The sequence below is a fragment of the Pristiophorus japonicus genome, chromosome 20, assembly GCF_044704955.1.
Source record: "Pristiophorus japonicus isolate sPriJap1 chromosome 20, sPriJap1.hap1, whole genome shotgun sequence".
In the NCBI taxonomy this organism is placed as follows: domain Eukaryota; kingdom Metazoa; phylum Chordata; class Chondrichthyes; family Pristiophoridae; genus Pristiophorus; species Pristiophorus japonicus.
Genome location: NC_091996.1, coordinates 91,883,682 through 91,900,807, shown reverse-complemented (window position 1 = coordinate 91,900,807; position 17,126 = coordinate 91,883,682). Strand labels below are relative to the sequence as shown.

The 17,126-nt window shown below is 46.2% G+C and overlaps 1 long non-coding RNA gene across 1 annotated transcript; it reads left to right on the top strand.

Annotated features, from left to right (window-relative positions):
• Window positions 1–5,498: 5,498 nt before the first annotated feature.
• LOC139232683 (uncharacterized) lies at window positions 5,499–16,644 on the top strand. Its single transcript, XR_011588072.1, has 3 exons — window positions 5,499–7,555; window positions 12,201–12,289; window positions 14,339–16,644. It is a non-coding gene; the product is annotated as an uncharacterized lncRNA (long non-coding RNA).
• The last annotated feature ends 482 nt before the right edge of the window (window positions 16,645–17,126 follow it).

Here is a 17,126-nt window from a genome sequence, read left to right as displayed (position 1 = left end):
AGTGAACATCAGCTTTCCTTAAATTGATTGTTCCTGGCAGCGACATGGGTCTTCCTGTTATAATTTCAAATGGGCTTAGACCTGTAGTTCTGTTCGGGGTTTCCCTAATGTAACATAGCACTATTGGTAGTGCCTGGGGCCATGGTGTTCCTTCTTGGTGATATTTGGCAAGCCATTGTTTCAGAGTTTGATTCATTCGCTCTACTTGTCCTGATGATTGTGGATGATAAGGACAGTGTAAATCCCACGTAATGTTCAGTAACCTACAGACTTCTTGGCAGACAGCACCTGTGAAGTGTGTTCCCTGATCTGAGTCAATGCTACTCGGGACTCCCCATCAGGGAATGTAATCCTTACACAAGGCCTTTGCAGTGTGATTGGCTGTGGCTCTTTTAGTTGGCACAGCTTCTGCCCATCTAGAGAATCTGTCGACCATGACAAGAATGTTAGTGTATCCTTGGCATGAAGGAAGAGATATATAATCAAGCTGCAGATGCTGGAATGGTCCGACAGGGGCAGGGGGCCTCAGTTGGGGCAGTACCGTGATGGGTTCAGAATTATTTTTCTGGCAGACCACACAGCGGTCTTCTACCAGCTGGGCATGTTTTTTAAATCCCCGACCCCACCAGCTTTTCTGGAACCGTGCTGTCATCTGTTCTGAGGCCAAGTGTCCCCACGAGTGGATCTGTTGGGCTAAAAAAGGCATAAGAGCTTGTGGCACGACTGGCTTGTCGGTAAATCTTTGTCTCCAGACACCACCTTCACATAGCTTAATTCCTGCCTCAATCCATGTCCATTTTTCCTCTCGGGAGCACTCGCCTTGCATTGTTTGAAGGTCTTGTGTCAGAATCCTGAGTGCTTTCAATCTGCACATCTGTGTTGGTTCTTTTGGGGGAACGCCCTGTGAGGCGGCATCTTTAGCTGCCTGGTCGGCTAGGGCATTTCCCTGTGCTTCTGTGGTATTTTCCTTGGTATGGGCCTTACACTTCAGGATGGACACTTCCCGAGGTAATTGTATGGCCTCGAGTAAGTCTCGGACTTCTTTTCCATTTCGGATAGGTGTACCAGCAGCAGTGAGGAATCCCATTTTCCGCCATAACAGACCAAAGTCGTGAGCGACTCCAAAAGCATAACGCGAATCTGTGTAGACATTAGCTGTCTGTCCTTCTGCTATTCGACATGCTTCTGATACGGCACATAACTCGGCCTGTTGTGCTGACGTTCCTGAGGGTAAACATCCTTTTGCCACTACCTCATAGAAGGTTGTAACTGCCCATCCTGCTTTTCTGGTACCATTGTCAACAAAGGAGGAACCATCTGTAAACAGGATGAGGTCTGGGTTGTGCAGAGGCTCCTCTGCTGCTAAGGCTGCTTCTTCTGTTTCTTTTAACATCTCCACGCAGTCATGCTCTTCATATTCTCCCTCCTCTTGGTCCCTCGATTCTGACATCGGGAGCATAGTTGTGGGATTAACCGGTCTAGCCCGGACGATATGGAGATTAGGAGCTTCCAAAACTGCTGTCCAGCGGGTTCATCTAGCTGCCGTCACCTGAGACATTCTATTCATAGACAGCAAAGCATGTACGGTGTGGGGACACTTGACAATCAGCTTTTGGTCGAGGACTAGACCCGCAGTGATTATTACCGCTCGACATGCAGCTTTCATAGCTCTTAGGCAACTTCCCCATCTGAGTGCTACCACATCCAGTTTTGCCGAATAATAGCCAATAGGTCTTTGCCGATCCCCATATTCTTGTGTCAGTATAGCTGTCATGTATCCTTCTTTCTCATGGACAAACAGGGTAAATGGCTTACCACTGTCGGGGATTCCCAGAGCCGGTGCCGAACACAAAGCCTTTTTCAAACTCAGGAAGGCCTCTTGCTGTTCCTTAGTGAAGGTGATGTCTTCTTTAGAGGCACGTTTCCCCTTTAAAATATCATTCAGTGGCTGAGCAAGCTGTGTGAAGGAGTCAATCCAATTTCTGTTAAAGTTACACAATCCCAAAAAAGACCTTAGTTCCTGAATAGTGGTGGGTTTTTTAGCAGCCGGAATGGCTGCAGTTCTATCCTGGGTAAGTTCTCTCTTTCCTTGTGAAATCTTTTGTCCCAGGTATACAACCTCTTCTTGGGATATTTGTGCTTTGTCGATGCTGGCTTTATGTCCTTTCAGCCAAAGGTGGTCCAGCAAAGCTCGTAAATCTTGTTCATGCTGTTCTTCCGTGTTTGAAGCTAGCAGGATATCGTCTACATATCGGATGACTGTGGATGACAGGGGAGGTAATTGTCGCAAATGGCTTTGTAAAGCCATGTGGAATACCGTAGGGCTGTTGTGGAAACCCTGCGGTAACTGGGTCCAAGTATACTGTTGTCCTTGGACCGTGAAAGCAAACTACTGTCGAACCACTGCCAGAGGCACCGACCAAAATCTGTTGGCCATATCTATAACCGAGAAATATTTATGTTCCGTTTGAGGGCATTAAAAATGGTGGAGGGATCTGCGGCCAAAGGAGCTTTTTGATCAATACACTGGTTAGCTTTCCTATAATCGACAGTCAAACGCCAAGCCTCATTAGATTTCTGTACCGGCCACACAGGGCTATTGGAGGAGCTATGCATTTTAATAAGCACCCTTTCTTTCTCCAATTGCTGAATAACCGGTAAGATTCCCGCAATGGCAGTTGGACTGATGGGATACTGTTTAGTGCATGGAGGCTTGGTCCCAGTAAATGACGCAGGCTCTATCATGAGTAGGCCACAATCGTTCTTATCTTTAGCCGATATCGGGTGTTCCTTCAACTCTTCTTTCTTCAAAGTTCTAATTGACCATGTCACCCGACCATCCTCGAAATGCAACGATGAATCTACTTGGATTCAATTTACAGAAAAGAACTCGCCTTCTTTGACCTTATTGGCTCATTTGATAGTCTTTTAACCTTTAATTGGCTCGCTACTCAAAGGTCCTAAAATGTCAAGTTGATTGGTGACTTAATGCAATGTGCTCAGTCACACGTAGACATGGGAGTCTGTGTTTTCTCAACCTGTCTAAATGCAGCCTGTTTGAATTCTCTACCACGTATCAACATTTGGTGTCAGAAGTGGGATCTCAACGGACGACCGCCGGGAACTTGCGAACTAAGAGCCGGACTAGCCTCGGACGAGTCGGGTGGAAAATGGCCACGGGAGTGAGTACCTTTTAAATACCACCTCGGTTTCCTCCAGTCCAAAAGTCTGAAGGAAGTTTTGTCGCTCGCTAGTTCTCATGTAGCGTCTGAACGAGATCCAGGTCAATCTGGCGAATACCTTTTAAACTTAGGAAATAAGTGACCAAGTCAGGTACGACGTCGACCTAGTATATCACTCGGCCTGTCTAGGCACGGATTGGACTTAAACAGACTAACTGGGATACGATTACCGCGGGGCGACGCGAGAGGGATTATCGCGGGGCAGCGCGAGAAGGATTGAACAGATGATCAATGGCCCCTAGGAGGCACTAAGAGTGTAGAGGTGGTAAAAAGGGCACAAGAACTAATTTGGAAAAAGGGACGAGGAAAGAGGGCTAAAAGTTTAATTGCCACATGGAGACAATATTGTCAAAAACTAAAAGATGAATCACTTCTGTCAAGTTGGCAGGAAATTGCCACTAAGTTAGGACTCTCATTAATGGAAGGAGGACACGTTAAACCCCTGGATGTATTAAAGAAAGAGTGTGCACACAGAAAACGTACCAAGAGCTCCACTCAGACCTCTGAGAAGGGTATCGACAGTCTACGTAGTCAATTGGTTGGCCTTGCATTGACCGCGGCCGATGATAAGATCGAAGAATGGCCACTGACTCGGCGCTCGACGGTGCCTCCCACACCTGGACCCCCTGGTCCTCTGTCACAACCCCCAACATAAATGTACTACCGGAAAATCTCCGGTTGATATTTAGGGAACCGCTGTGCCGACAGAGAAGCCAAGCAAGCCTCTCGCGGACAACAGATGGTGGTGCCTAGAATGATGAGTCAGAATAAAAACCCTGCAAAGGATAAGTCAGCCTCGGAAAAACCAATGCCAACCATCTAAGATGTCATTAAAGCACAGGAGGACACTCCTGAAAAAGATAAACCGTTGTGCAAAGATTATGGATGTACTTATGACAATGTTTCTAAACTCTGGACCACTCCCGCAGAACAGACTTGCGTGTCTGACGAGTTGGCCCTATGGGTTATTGAATGTATGCACTTTGCTACACATTGTGGAGCAAGGACAACAAGTGACACTCTTTTGGTCACTTGGTGGCACCCTAGACTCCAGGCACTGGCACAGAACATCAGTAGTCGCTGTCTTGTTTGCCAAAAGCTTAATCAGGGAAAGGAGTCTCCTGTGATTGGGGTAAGACACCCCTACTAGAAGGTCCTTTTGAGACCTCGCAGTTGGACTACATTGAGTTGTAAAGAGTTCAGTGTTACAAATATGTGTTAGTAATAGTAGATGTGTTTAGCAAATGGATCGAGGCTTACCCTACCCTGGACAATAAGGCTCAAACTGTTGTTAAGGTGTTAATGAGGGAAATTGTTCCTAGATATGGTATCCCAGCTCGACTGAGTTCCGATAATGGCCCTCACTTTATTGGCCAAGTTAACAAGGAATTCTGTTCCCAGATGCGCATTAACCAGCAGCTGCATTGTGCCTACCGACCCCAAGCTGCGGGACTAGTTGAGCGTGCGATTCAAATTCTTAAAACCAAGATTGCAAAACTGGTAGCATCGACCGGACTCAATTGGCTCAAATTCCTTCCCATAGCCCGATTCCAGATCTGAACTACCCCCGCCGGTAAGGCTGGACTGAACCCCGCTGAGGTCATTTATGGTACGCCTCTTAGGACCCCATGGAATCAGAATGTCCCTTCACTGTCCAATTCCACCACATGACTGAGGAAATGACGACCGATGTTCTTGCCCTGACTCAGGCTCTGCGAATAGCCCACAACCAGGTTCGAGATGCTCGACCTCCCAGTCTTACCTGAATCGTCTATCGTGATACCAGGAAAGTATGTCCTGATTAAGAAATGGATTCGAAAGGGATTAGAGCCACGATGGGAGGGGCATTTTTGGGTGTTACTCACTACCCCCACTGCAGCTAAGGTTGAGGGGAGAAGCGCTTGGGTTCACCTGCACTACTGTAAACTTATCACCCTATGATGAACCCATTTTACTGGCTTTCCTAACCCTTATTTCTATTCCAAACTTCCTCTTCTCCATAGCTGAATAAGGACCTTCTTAGAGGCTTCCCGATTGGCAAAGTGAATCCCGAGGAAGGCAGTTTGGATCCCCGCCCGGCATGATAGACGAGCATTTGTACCGGCAGTAGACTAAAGAGGAAAACGAGGAAATCGAACTCTTCAACTCGGCGAAGGTTTTTTTCAAGAGGAGGAAAAGACCCAGTTGTCATCCAACTTATGGCTACTACTAATGTGTAATATTGTTTGAGCGTAGCAAACATGCCTGAGATAGCATATATAATTGCGTTACTTTATGTTGTCACGGTTGTAAAGCTAAAGGGGTTAGAAGATAACTTGTTTTTCAAGACCCATATTCGGTTGCACGGCAATCGAACCGTGTGCTACCCACTAGCCCAATCAGTAGAGGCCCTGCTCGTGGCCACCCCGGGTGGACCCCCCCGTGACTTATATACGGCAGATACCTCGGACGCGCCCTGTGAGGGACAAACGGACGAATGTAGAAGGGGTATACAGGGAAGATGTGTGGAATTAATAGACTCCACGAATCCTGAGTGCAGGGGATCCCAGGGAAAGAACGGAGCGGTATGCTCAGACAATGCAAGCTACCCGCTTTGCTTGTCAGGGAAAGGGTGGGGTTGTGTATATGCCCTGGTCCCCGGAACGCCACCTGTGTGCAGATGCAGTGTGCCCGTCAGCACTGTCGAGTGCGTAAAGGCCAGTTTACCTGTACCTGTAACGAGCAAAGATGCCTGAACGTGACCGCAGGAAGGCAAGTTATCTGCGGTCAGTGTAACGGAACACATGTCAGCTCAGAAACATGGGCATACCCGTTTGATGCTTACCAATTGGTAGGATCGGGCTCAAATTCAAGGGAACCGAGCAATTGGTGGTATAAACAGTTCACGAGTGTTAGTAACACCAACGTAAAGTGTTAAAGAGCTAAGGAAGGATTCATGTTCCTCCTCAACGGCACCTTCAAGACAGCAACACCGACCCTCCCGGTCCTCTTTGCAGTAGGAACTATAGGACCACTCACTGTCCCATGCCCCAAAAGGGGGCATACCCGGAGAGGGATAGTAACACGGGCCATCAGTAAGGAGTTCTGTGCCGCCAATTGGGAGGATCCTATCACGCTGAGATCATCACTCGGCTACGGGTTCCTCGGGGCCCTATCTGTAGGGGGATCAGCGGGGGTAATTAGTGCCAAAAATAGGAATTATCTTATTTGTGGATTAACTATTCTGGGAAACAGCACATCTAAGGGATTGGATGCCATTAACCGGGAGCTGTCTGAATTAAGATTGTATACGCAGCAGACCCGCTATGCCGTGGATTACCAATTGGCCCAACAGAGGGGAATATGCACAATAATAGGAGACAAATGTATAACGCATGTTACGGATGAATCATATAATATCACCCAAGCCAGTGATGCTATAATAAAGAAGCTTGACGAGTTTAGACAAGGCCCAAAGAAGGGGAATAGCTGGCTTGACTGGCTATTAGAAAATCCTGGGGGTCCTATTTAACGCATGGAGTAGTTATTCTCGTTGTAATAATAATTACCTGTTGCTTGATCATCAGTTGTTTTAATGTCTGTTGTAAAGTCATGATGGCAAAGTTGGAAAATTCACTTACGGCCATGGGCCCCCGGATCATGGTCCAACAAACTAAAGACCTCCTCGGTGTCAAAAAAGAGGATCAGGAGTGGGAATGCGAATGGCTAAATGCAATACTCCTGGATTAGCCACCAGAGTTATCATGAGATGATAAAAGGGGGGAATGAGAATGTGAGAAAATGTTGAGTAATGTTGAAAGAATGTAAAATATGTATAAAGGATTGAACATAAAAACATGCCATGCTTCCACAGACTGTGGTCACCAGCTGGGGTGCTATGTCAGCGTGAATCAGCTAAAAATGTGGTGCAGATAACAGGATAAGACGGTGTAGCAGAACCAGATGGTGCAGTACTGATATATTGTAAACATAGTCTCGAGTGGAGAGCGGGAGAGAACTAAAGTGAGGCGGGCTGTGTCTGCCGACCGTGTGCAGCAGAAAAGCCCTATTGGCCCAGAATGAAGAACGGAGAGACAGGGATTGGGCAAGCTGAGTGTCAGTGAACTGTGTATTGTCTGGAAAATATATAACTACTGTATGTTTGTACTAACTTTTGGCTTGTCTTGCGATGGTTAACTGACTCCCAGAGAGTCGGAACTCTCTGGTGAAGGCAAGCCAGCATCGATGTCGCATTAGTAAAGTATAACTCAGAGTAACTTGGTGTTCATGTCAGTGTTTTCGCAGAGACAGATTGAGGGAAAAGAATCCGTATTGTTAGTCCTCTTAATTTTCAATGAAATGCGAACTCCGCTTGTAGTTTTAAAGTAACTTTATTCTGGCAGCAGCAACAATCTTCTGGCTTTAAGCCAGGCCTTTGTCCTTCTGAGACCACATGATCAAAATGGCTGTACTTATACCTGGTTCAATTTACGGAAAAGAACCAGCCTTCTTTATCCTTATTGGCTCATTTGATAGTCTTTTAACCTTTAATTGGCTCGCTACCCAAAGGTCCTAAAATGTCAAGTTGATTGATGACTTAATGCAATGTGCTCAGTCACACGTAGACATGGGAGTCTGTGTTTTCTCAACCTGTCTAAATGCAGCCTGTTTGAATTCTCTATCATTCCCCCCTTTGATTCTTTCACAAACTGAATCATAAAACATCAGTTATCACTGGTTAAACATTCTACAAAATAATTTCATACATGTTAATAGAGTTTCCTTCTAAAATTTGTTGATGTGTTTCGCCACATGTCCGGACTAGTAGCTTCCACACAAATTTACACCAACCCGAGTTCCATCGTGGCCACAATGGAAGTCTGGTTTTAGTAGGTTATTAAGCTTATTCCAATTTAATCCAAATCAATATCTTAATTCAACCAGTAAACAACCTTCCCTGAAGCATAACATACCCCTGTGCCACGTACAGATGGTCTGCTGGGACCTGCAAGGTGTCTCACCTGCGGGACAGCAGCTACAGCCGCCTGGTCGCAACAACATTTAATCAACATAAACAAATAATACAAAAGTAAAATAATTACAACGAATAGAATGAAACCTTCCACCAATGAAATTCCTATTGAACCTAGCCATTCAGTGGCTCCACTCCACAAAGTGAATGAAGGGGGTTGCTTAAGTTTTTCTACCTCCTTTTGGATATGCTCCGCTAAGTGGGTAATTTCTTCGGAACTATCTGCGATATATGTGCAACACTCAGTTCTGAGTAGGGCGCAAGTGCCTCCCTTTTCAGCCAGGATGTAATCAAGGGCCAGTCGATTCTGTAGGGCTACTGTGCGGATTGCTACCATTTCTGCATTGATTTTAACTAGGGCCTCTGAGATATCATTGGCCACCCGTTCCACAACGGATGCCATGTTAATGGATTCCCTTGGTACTCTACTATTTCCCTATGGTGCAGAGGGTCGGCTAGTAAGAAATACTGTATTACTGACTGTAGGTATTCTATGCCTAGAATACCTACAGTCAGTAATACAGTAAATGTATACATTTTGGCAAAAAGTAATTGTCCTTATTAGATTTCAGCTTCAGTTATGGCTGCTCATTTAACGTGTGAAGCATGGATCCAGGCTTTCTTTCCTTGGCCTTTAACAGCTGCCTGGCTGGTCAATAACACTTGATAAGGTCCCTCCCACTTGGCACCCAAAGGTTCTTTATGCAACTTTTTCACATACACCCAGACTCCCGGGATGATGTTGTGTCATCCTTTGGGTGGATTACCCCAAGCTGCTGATACCAGTCAGGAAACAGAACTAATAACATTGGTTATGTTCTGACAGTATGATAACAAAGTTTCACTCATTAAGTGAACATCAGCTTTCCTTAAATTGATTGTTCCTGGCAGCGACATGGGTCTTCCTGTTATAATTTCAAATGGGCTTAGACCTGTAGTTCTGTTCGGGGTTTCCCTAATGTAACATAGCACTATTGGTAGTGCCTGGGGCCATGGTGTTCCTTCTTGGTGATATTTGGCAAGCCATTGTTTCAGAGTTTGATTCATTCGCTCTACTTGTCCTGATGATTGTGGATGATAAGGACAGTGTAAATCCCACGTAATGTTCAGTAACCTACAGACTTCTTGGCAGACAGCACCTGTGAAGTGTGTTCCCTGATCTGAGTCAATGCTACTCGGGACTCCCCATCAGGGAATGTAATCCTTACACAAGACCTTTGCAGTGTGATTGGCTGTGGCTCTTTTAGTTGGGACAGCTTCTGCCCATCTAGAGAATCTGTCGACCATGACAAGAATGTTAGTGTATCCTGGGCATGAAGGAAGAGATATATAATCAAGCTGCAGATGCTGGAATGGTCCGACAGGGGCAGGGGGCCTCAGTTGGGGCAGTACCGTGATGGGTTCAGAATTATTTTTCTGGCAGACCACACAGCGGTCTGCTACCAGCTGGGCATGTTTTTTAAATCCCCGACCCCACCAGCTTTTCTGGAACCGTGCTGTCATCTGTTCTGAGGCCAAGTGTCCCCACGAGTGGATCTGTTGGGCTAAAAAAGGCATAAGAGCTTGTGGCACGACTGGCTTGTCGGTAAATCTTTGTCTCCAGACACCACCTTCACATAGCTTAATTCCTGCCTCAATCCATGTCCATTTTTCCTCTCGGGAGCACTCGCCTTGCATTGTTTGAAGGTCTCGTGTCAGAGTCCTGAGTGCTTTCAATCTGCACATCTGTGTTGGTTCTTTTGGAGGAACGCCCTGTGAGGCGGCATCTTTAGCTGCCTGGTCGGCTTGGGCATTTCCCTGTGCTTCTGTGGTATTTTCCTTGGTATGGGCCTTACACTTCAGGATGGACACTTCCCGAGGTAATTGTATGGCCTCGAGTAAGTCTCGGACTTCTTTTCCATTTCGGATAGGTGTACCAGCAGCAGTGAAGAATCCCCTTTTCTGCCATAACAGACCAAAGTCGTGAGCGACTCCAAAAGCATAACGCGAATCTGTGTAGACATTAGCTGTCTGTCCTTCTGCTATTCGACATGCTTCTGATACGGCCCGTAACTCGGCCTGTTGTGCTGACGTTCCTGACGGTAAACATCCTTTTGCCACTACCTCATATAAGGTTGTAACTACCCATCCTGCTTTTCTGGTACCATTGTCAACAAAGGAGGAACCATCTGTAAACAGGATGAGGTCTGGGTTGTGCAGAGGCTCCTCTGCTGCTAAGGCTGCTTCTTCTGTTTCTTTTAACATCTCCACGCAGTCATGCTCTTCTATTTCTCCCTCCTCTTGGTCCCTCGATTCTGACATCGGGAGCATAGTTGTGGGATTAACCGGTCTAGCCCGGACGATATGGAGATTAGGAGCTTCCAAAACTGCTGTCCAGTGGGTTCATCTAGCTGCCGTCACCTGAGACATTCTATTCATAGACAGCAAAGCATGTACGGTGTGGGGACACTTGACAATCAGCTTTTGGTCGAGGACTAGACCCGCAGTGATTATTACCGCTCGACATGTAGCTTCCATGGCTCTTAGGCAACTTCCCCATCTGAGTGCTACCACATCCAGTTTTGCCGAATAATAGCCAATAGGTCTTTGCCGATCCCCATGTTCTTGTGTCAGTATAGCTGTCATGTATCCTTCTTTCTCATGGACAAACAGGGTAAATGGCTTACCACTGTCGGGGATTCCCAGAGCCGGTGCCGAACACAAAGCCTTTTTCAAACTCAGGAAGGCCTCTTGCTGTTCCTTAGTGAGGGTGATGGCTTCTTTAGAGGCATGTTTCCCCTTTAAAATATCATTCAGTGGCTGAGCAAGCTGTGTGAAGGAGTCAATCCAATTTCTGTTAAAGTTACATAATCCCAAAAAAGACCTTAGTTCCTGAATAGTGGTGGGTTTTTTAGCAGCCGGAATGGCTGCAGTTCTATCCTGGGTAAGTTTTCTCTTTCCTTGTGAAATCTTTTGTCCCAGGTATACAACCTCTTCTTGGGATATTTGTGCTTTGTCGATGCTGGCTTTATGTCCTTTCAGCCAAAGGTGGTCCAGCAAAGCTCGTAAATCTTGTTCATGCTGTTCTTCCGTGTTTGAAGCTAGCAGGATATCGTCTACATATCGGATGACTGTGGATGACAGGGGAGGTAATTGTCGCAAATGGCTTTGTAAAGCCATGTGGAATACCGTAGGGCTGTTGTGGAAACCCTGCGGTAACTGGGTCCAAGTATACTGTTGTCCTTGGACCGTGAAAGCAAACCACTGTCGAACCTCCGGTGCCAGAGGCACCGACCAAAATCCGTTGGCCATATCTATAACCGAGAAATATTTATGTTCCGTTTGAGGGCATTAAAAATGGTGGAGGGATCTGCGGCCAAAGGAGCTTTTTGATCAATACACTGGTTAGCTTTCCTATAATCGACAGTCAAACGCCAAGCCTCATTAGATTTCTGTACCGGCCACACAGGGCTATTGGAGGAGCTATGCATTTTAATAAGCACCCTTTCTTTCTCCAATTGCTGAATAACCGGTAAGATTCCCGCAATGGCAGTTGGACTGATGGGATACTGTTTAGTGCATGGAGGCTTTTTCCCAGTAAATGACGCAGGCTCTATCAGGAGTAGGCCACAATCGTTCTTATCTTTAGCCGATATCGGGTGTTCCTTCAACTCTTCTTTCTTCAAAGTTCTAATTGACCATGTCACCCGACCATCCTCGAAATGCAACAATGAATCTACTTGGATTCAATTTACAGAAAAGAACTCGCCTTCTTTGACCTTATTGGCTCATTTGATAGTCTTTTAACCTTTAATTGGCTCGCTACTCAAAGGTCCTAAAATGTCAAGTTGATTGGTGACTTAATACAATGTGCTCAGTCACACGTAGACATGGGAGTCTGTGTTTTCTCAACCTGTCTAAATGCAGCCTGTTTGAATTCTCTACCACGTATCAACATTTGGTGTCAGAAGTGGGATCTCAACGGACGACCGCCGGGAACTTGCGAACTAAGAGCCGGACTAGCCTCGGACGAGTCGGGTGGAAAATGGCCACGGGAGTGAGTACCTTTTAAATACCACCTCGGTTTCCTCCAGTCCAAAAGTCTGAAGGAAGTTTTGTCGCTCGCTAGTTCTCATGTAGCGTCTGAACGAGATCCAGGTCAATCTGGCGAATACCTTTTAAACTTAGGAAATAAGTGACCAAGTCAGGTACGACGTCGACCTAGTATATCACTCGGCCTGTCTAGGCACGGATTGGACTTAAACAGACTAACTGGGATACGATTACCGCGGGGCGACGCGAGAGGGATTATCGCGGGGCGACGCGAGAAGGATTGAACAGATGATCAATGGCCCCTAGGAGGCACTAAGAGTGTAGAGGTGGTAAAAAGGGCACAAGAACTAATTTGGAAAAAGGGACGAGGAAAGAGGGCTAAAAGTTTAATTGCCACATGGAGACAATATTGTCAAAAACTAAAAGATGAATCACTTCTGTCAAGTTGGCAGGAAATTGCCACTAAGTTAGGACTCTCATTAATGGAAGGAGGACACGTTAAACCCCTGGATGTATTAAAGAAAGAGTGTGCACACAGAAAACGTACCAAGAGCTCCACTCAGACCTCTGAGAAGGGTATCGACAGTCTACGTAGTCAATTGGTTGGCCTTGCGTTGACCGCGGCCGATGATAAGATCGAAGAATGGCCACTGACTCGGCGCTCGATGGTGCCTCCCACACCTGGACCCCCTGGTCCTCTGTCACAACCCCCAACATAAATGTACTACCGGAAAATCTCCGGTTGATATTTAGGGAACCGCTGTGCCGACAGAGAAGCCAAGCAAGCCTCTCGCGGACAACAGATGGTGGTGCCAAGAATGATGAGTCAGACTAAAAACCCTGCAAAGGATTAGTCAGCCTCGGAAAAACCAATGCCAACCATCCAAGATGTCATTAAAGCACAGGAGGACACTCCTGAAAAAGATAAACCGTTGTGCAAAGATTATGGATGTACTTATGACAATGTTTCTAAACTCTGGACCACTCCCGCAGAACAGACTTGCGTGTCTGACGAGTTGGCCCTATGGGTTATTGAATGTATGCACTTTGCTACACATTGTGGAGCAAGGACAACAAGTGACACTCTTTTGGTCACTTGGTGGCACCCTAGACTCCAGGCACTGGCACAGAACATCAGTAGTCGCTGTCTTGTTTGTCAAAAGCTTAATCAGGGAAAGGAGTCTCCTGTGATTGGGGTAAGACACCCCTACTAGAAGGTCCCTTTGAGACCTCGCAGTTGGACTACATTGAGTTGTAAAGAGTTCAGTGTTACAAATATGTGTTAGTAATAGTAGATGTGTTTAGCAAATGGATCGAGGCTTACCCTACCCTGGACAATAAGGCTCAAACTGTTGTTAAGGTGTTAATGAGGGAAATTGTTCCCAGATATGGTATCCCAGCTCGACTGAGTTCCGATAATGGCCCTCACTTTATTGGCCAAGTTAACAAGGAATTCTGTTCCCAGATGCGCATTAACCAGCAGCTGCATTGTGCCTACCGACCCCAAGCTGTGGGACTAGTTGAGCGTGCGATTCAAATTCTTAAAACCAAGATTGCAAAACTGGTAGCATCGACCGGACTCAATTGGCTCAAACTCTTTCCCATAGCCCGATTCCAGATCTGAACTACCCCCGCCGGTAAGGCTAGACTGAACCCCGCTGAGGTCATTTATGGTACGCCTCTTAGGACCCCATGGAATCAGAATGTCCCTTCACTGTCCAATTCCACCACATGACTGAGGAAATGACGACCGATGTTCTTGCCCTGACTCAGGCTCTGCGAATAGCCCACAAACAGGTTCGAGATGCTCACCTCGACCTCCCAGTCTTACCTGAATCGTCTATCGTGATACCAGGAAAGTATGTCCTGATTAAGAAATGGATTCGAAAGGGATTAGAGCCACGATGGGAGGGGCATTTTCGGGTGTTACTCACTAACCCACTGCAGCTAAGGTTGAGGGGAGAAGCGCTTGGGTTCACCTGCACCATTGTAAACTTATCACCCTATGATGAACCCATTTTACTGGCTTTCCTAACCCTTATTTCTATTCCAGACTTCCTCTTCTCCATAGCTGAATAAGGACCTTCTTAGAGGCTTCCCGATTGGCAAAGTGAATCCCGAGGAAGGCAGTTTGGATCCCCGCCCGGCATGATAGACGAGCATTTGTACCGGCAGTAGACTAAAGAGGAAAACGAGGAAATCGGACTCCTCAACTCGGCGAAGGTTTTTTTCAAGAGGAGGAAAAGACCCAGTTGTCATCCAACTTATGGCTACTACTGATGTGTAATATTGTTTGAGCGTAACAAACATGCCTAAGATAGCGTATATAATTGCGTTACTTTATGTTGTCACGGTTGTAAAGCTAAAGGGGTTAGAAGATAACTTGTTTTTCAAGACCCATATTCGGTTGCACGGCAATCGAACCGTGTGCTACCCACTAGCCCAATCAGTAGAGGCCCTGTTCGTGGCCAACACTGGGTGGACCCCTCGCGACTTATATACGGCAGATACCTCGGACGCGCCCTGTGAGGGACAAACGGACGAATATAGAAGGGGTATACAGGGAAGATGTGTGGAAGTAATAGACTCCACGAATCCTGAGTGCAGGGGATCCCAGGGAAAGAACGAGCGGTATGCTCAGACAATGCAAGCTACCCGCTTTGCTTCTCAGCGAAAGGGTGGGGTTGTGTATATGCCCTGGTCCCCGGGAACGCCACCTGTATTCAGAAGCAGTGTGCCTGTCAGCACTGTCGAGTGCGTAAAGGCCAGTTTACCTGTACCTGTAACGAGCAAAGATGCCTGAACGTGACCGCAGGAAGGCAAGTTATCTGCGGTCAGTGTAACGGAACACATGTCAGCTCAGAAACATGGGCATACCCATTTGATGCTTACCAATTGGTAGGATCGGGCTCAAATTCAAGGGAACCGAGCAATTGGTGGTATAAGCAGTTCACGAGTGTTAGTAACACCAACGTAAAGTGTTAAAGAGCTAAGGAAGGATTCATGTTCCTCCTCAACGGCACCTTCAAGACAGCAACACCGACCCTCCCGGTCCTCTTTGCAGTAGGAACTATAGGACCACTCACTGTCCCATGCCCCAAAAGGGGGCATACCCGGAGAAGGATAGTAACACGGGCCATCAGTAAGGAGTTCTGTGCCGCCAATTGGGAGGATCCTATCACGCTGGGATCATCACTCGGCTACGGGTTCCTCGGGGCCCTATCTGTAGGGGGATCAGCGGGGTAATTAGTGCCAAAAATAGGAATTATCTTACTTGTGGATTAAATATTCTGGGAAACAGCACATCTAAGGGATTGGATGCCATTAACCGGGAGCTGTCTGAATTAAGATTGTATACGCAGCAGACCCGCTATGCCGTGGATTACCAATTGGCCCAACAGAGGGGAATATGCACAATAATAGGAGACAAATGTATAACGCATGTTACGGATGAATCATATAATATCACCCAAGCCAGTGATGCTATAATAAAGAAGCTTGACGAGTTTAGACAAGGCCCAAAGAAGGGGAATAGCTGGCTTGACTGGCTATTAGAAAATCCTGGGGGTCCTATTTAACACATGGAGTAGTTATTCTCGTTGTAATAATAATTACCTGTTGCTTGATCATCAGTTGTTTTAATGTCTGTTGTAAAGTCATGATGGCAAAGTTGGAAAATTCACTTACGGCCATGGGCCCCCGGATCATGGTCCAACAAACTAAAGACCTCCTCGGTGTCAAAAAAGAGGATCAGGAGTGGGAATGCGAATGGCTAAATGCAATACTCCTGGATTAGCCACCAGAGTTATCATGAGATGATAAAAGGGGGAATGAGAATGTGAGAAAGTGTAGAGGAATGTTGAAAGAATGTAAAATATGTATAAAGGATTGAACTTAAAAACATGCCATGCTTCCACAGACTGTGGTCACCAGCTGGGGTGCTATGTCAGCGTGAATCAGCTAAAAATGTGGTGCAGATAACAGGATAAGACGGTGTAGCAGAACCAGATGGTGCAGTACTGATATATTGTAAACATAGTCTCGAGTGGAGAGCGGGAGAGAACTAAAGTGAGGCGGGCTGTGTCTGCCGACCGTGTGCAGCAGAAAAGCCCTATTGGCCCAGAATGAAGAACGGAGAGACAGGGATTGGGCAAGCTGAGTGTCAGTGAACTGTGTATTGTCTGGAAAATATATAACTACTGTATGTTTGTACTAACTTTTGGCTTTTCTTGCGATGGTTAACTGACTCCCAGAGAGTCGGAACTCTCTGGTGAAGGCAAGCCAGCATCGATGTCGCATTAATAAAGTATAACTCAGAGTAACTTGGTGTTCATGTCAGTGTTTTCGCAGAGACAGATTGAGGGAAAAGAATCCGTATTGTTAGTCCTCTTAATTTTCAATGAAATGCGAACTCCGCTTGTAGTTTTAAAGTAACTTTATTCTGGCAGCAGCAACAATCTTCTGGCTTTAAGCCAGGCCTTTGTCCTTCTGAGACCACATGATCAAAATGGCTGTACTTATACCTGGTTCAATTTACGGAAAAGAACCAGCCTTCTTTATCCTTATTGGCTCATTTGATAGTCTTTTAACCTTTAATTGGCTCGCTACCCAAAGGTCCTAAATAATTTCATACATGTTAATAGAGTTTCCTTCTAAAATTTGTTGATGTGTTTCGCCACATGTCCGGACTAGTAGCTTCCACACAAATTTACACCAACCCGAGTTCCATCGTGGCCACAATGGAAGTCTGGTTTTAGTAGGTTATTAAGCTTATTCCAATTTAATCCAAATCAATATCTTAATTCAACCAGTAAACAACCTTCCCTTAAGCATAACATACC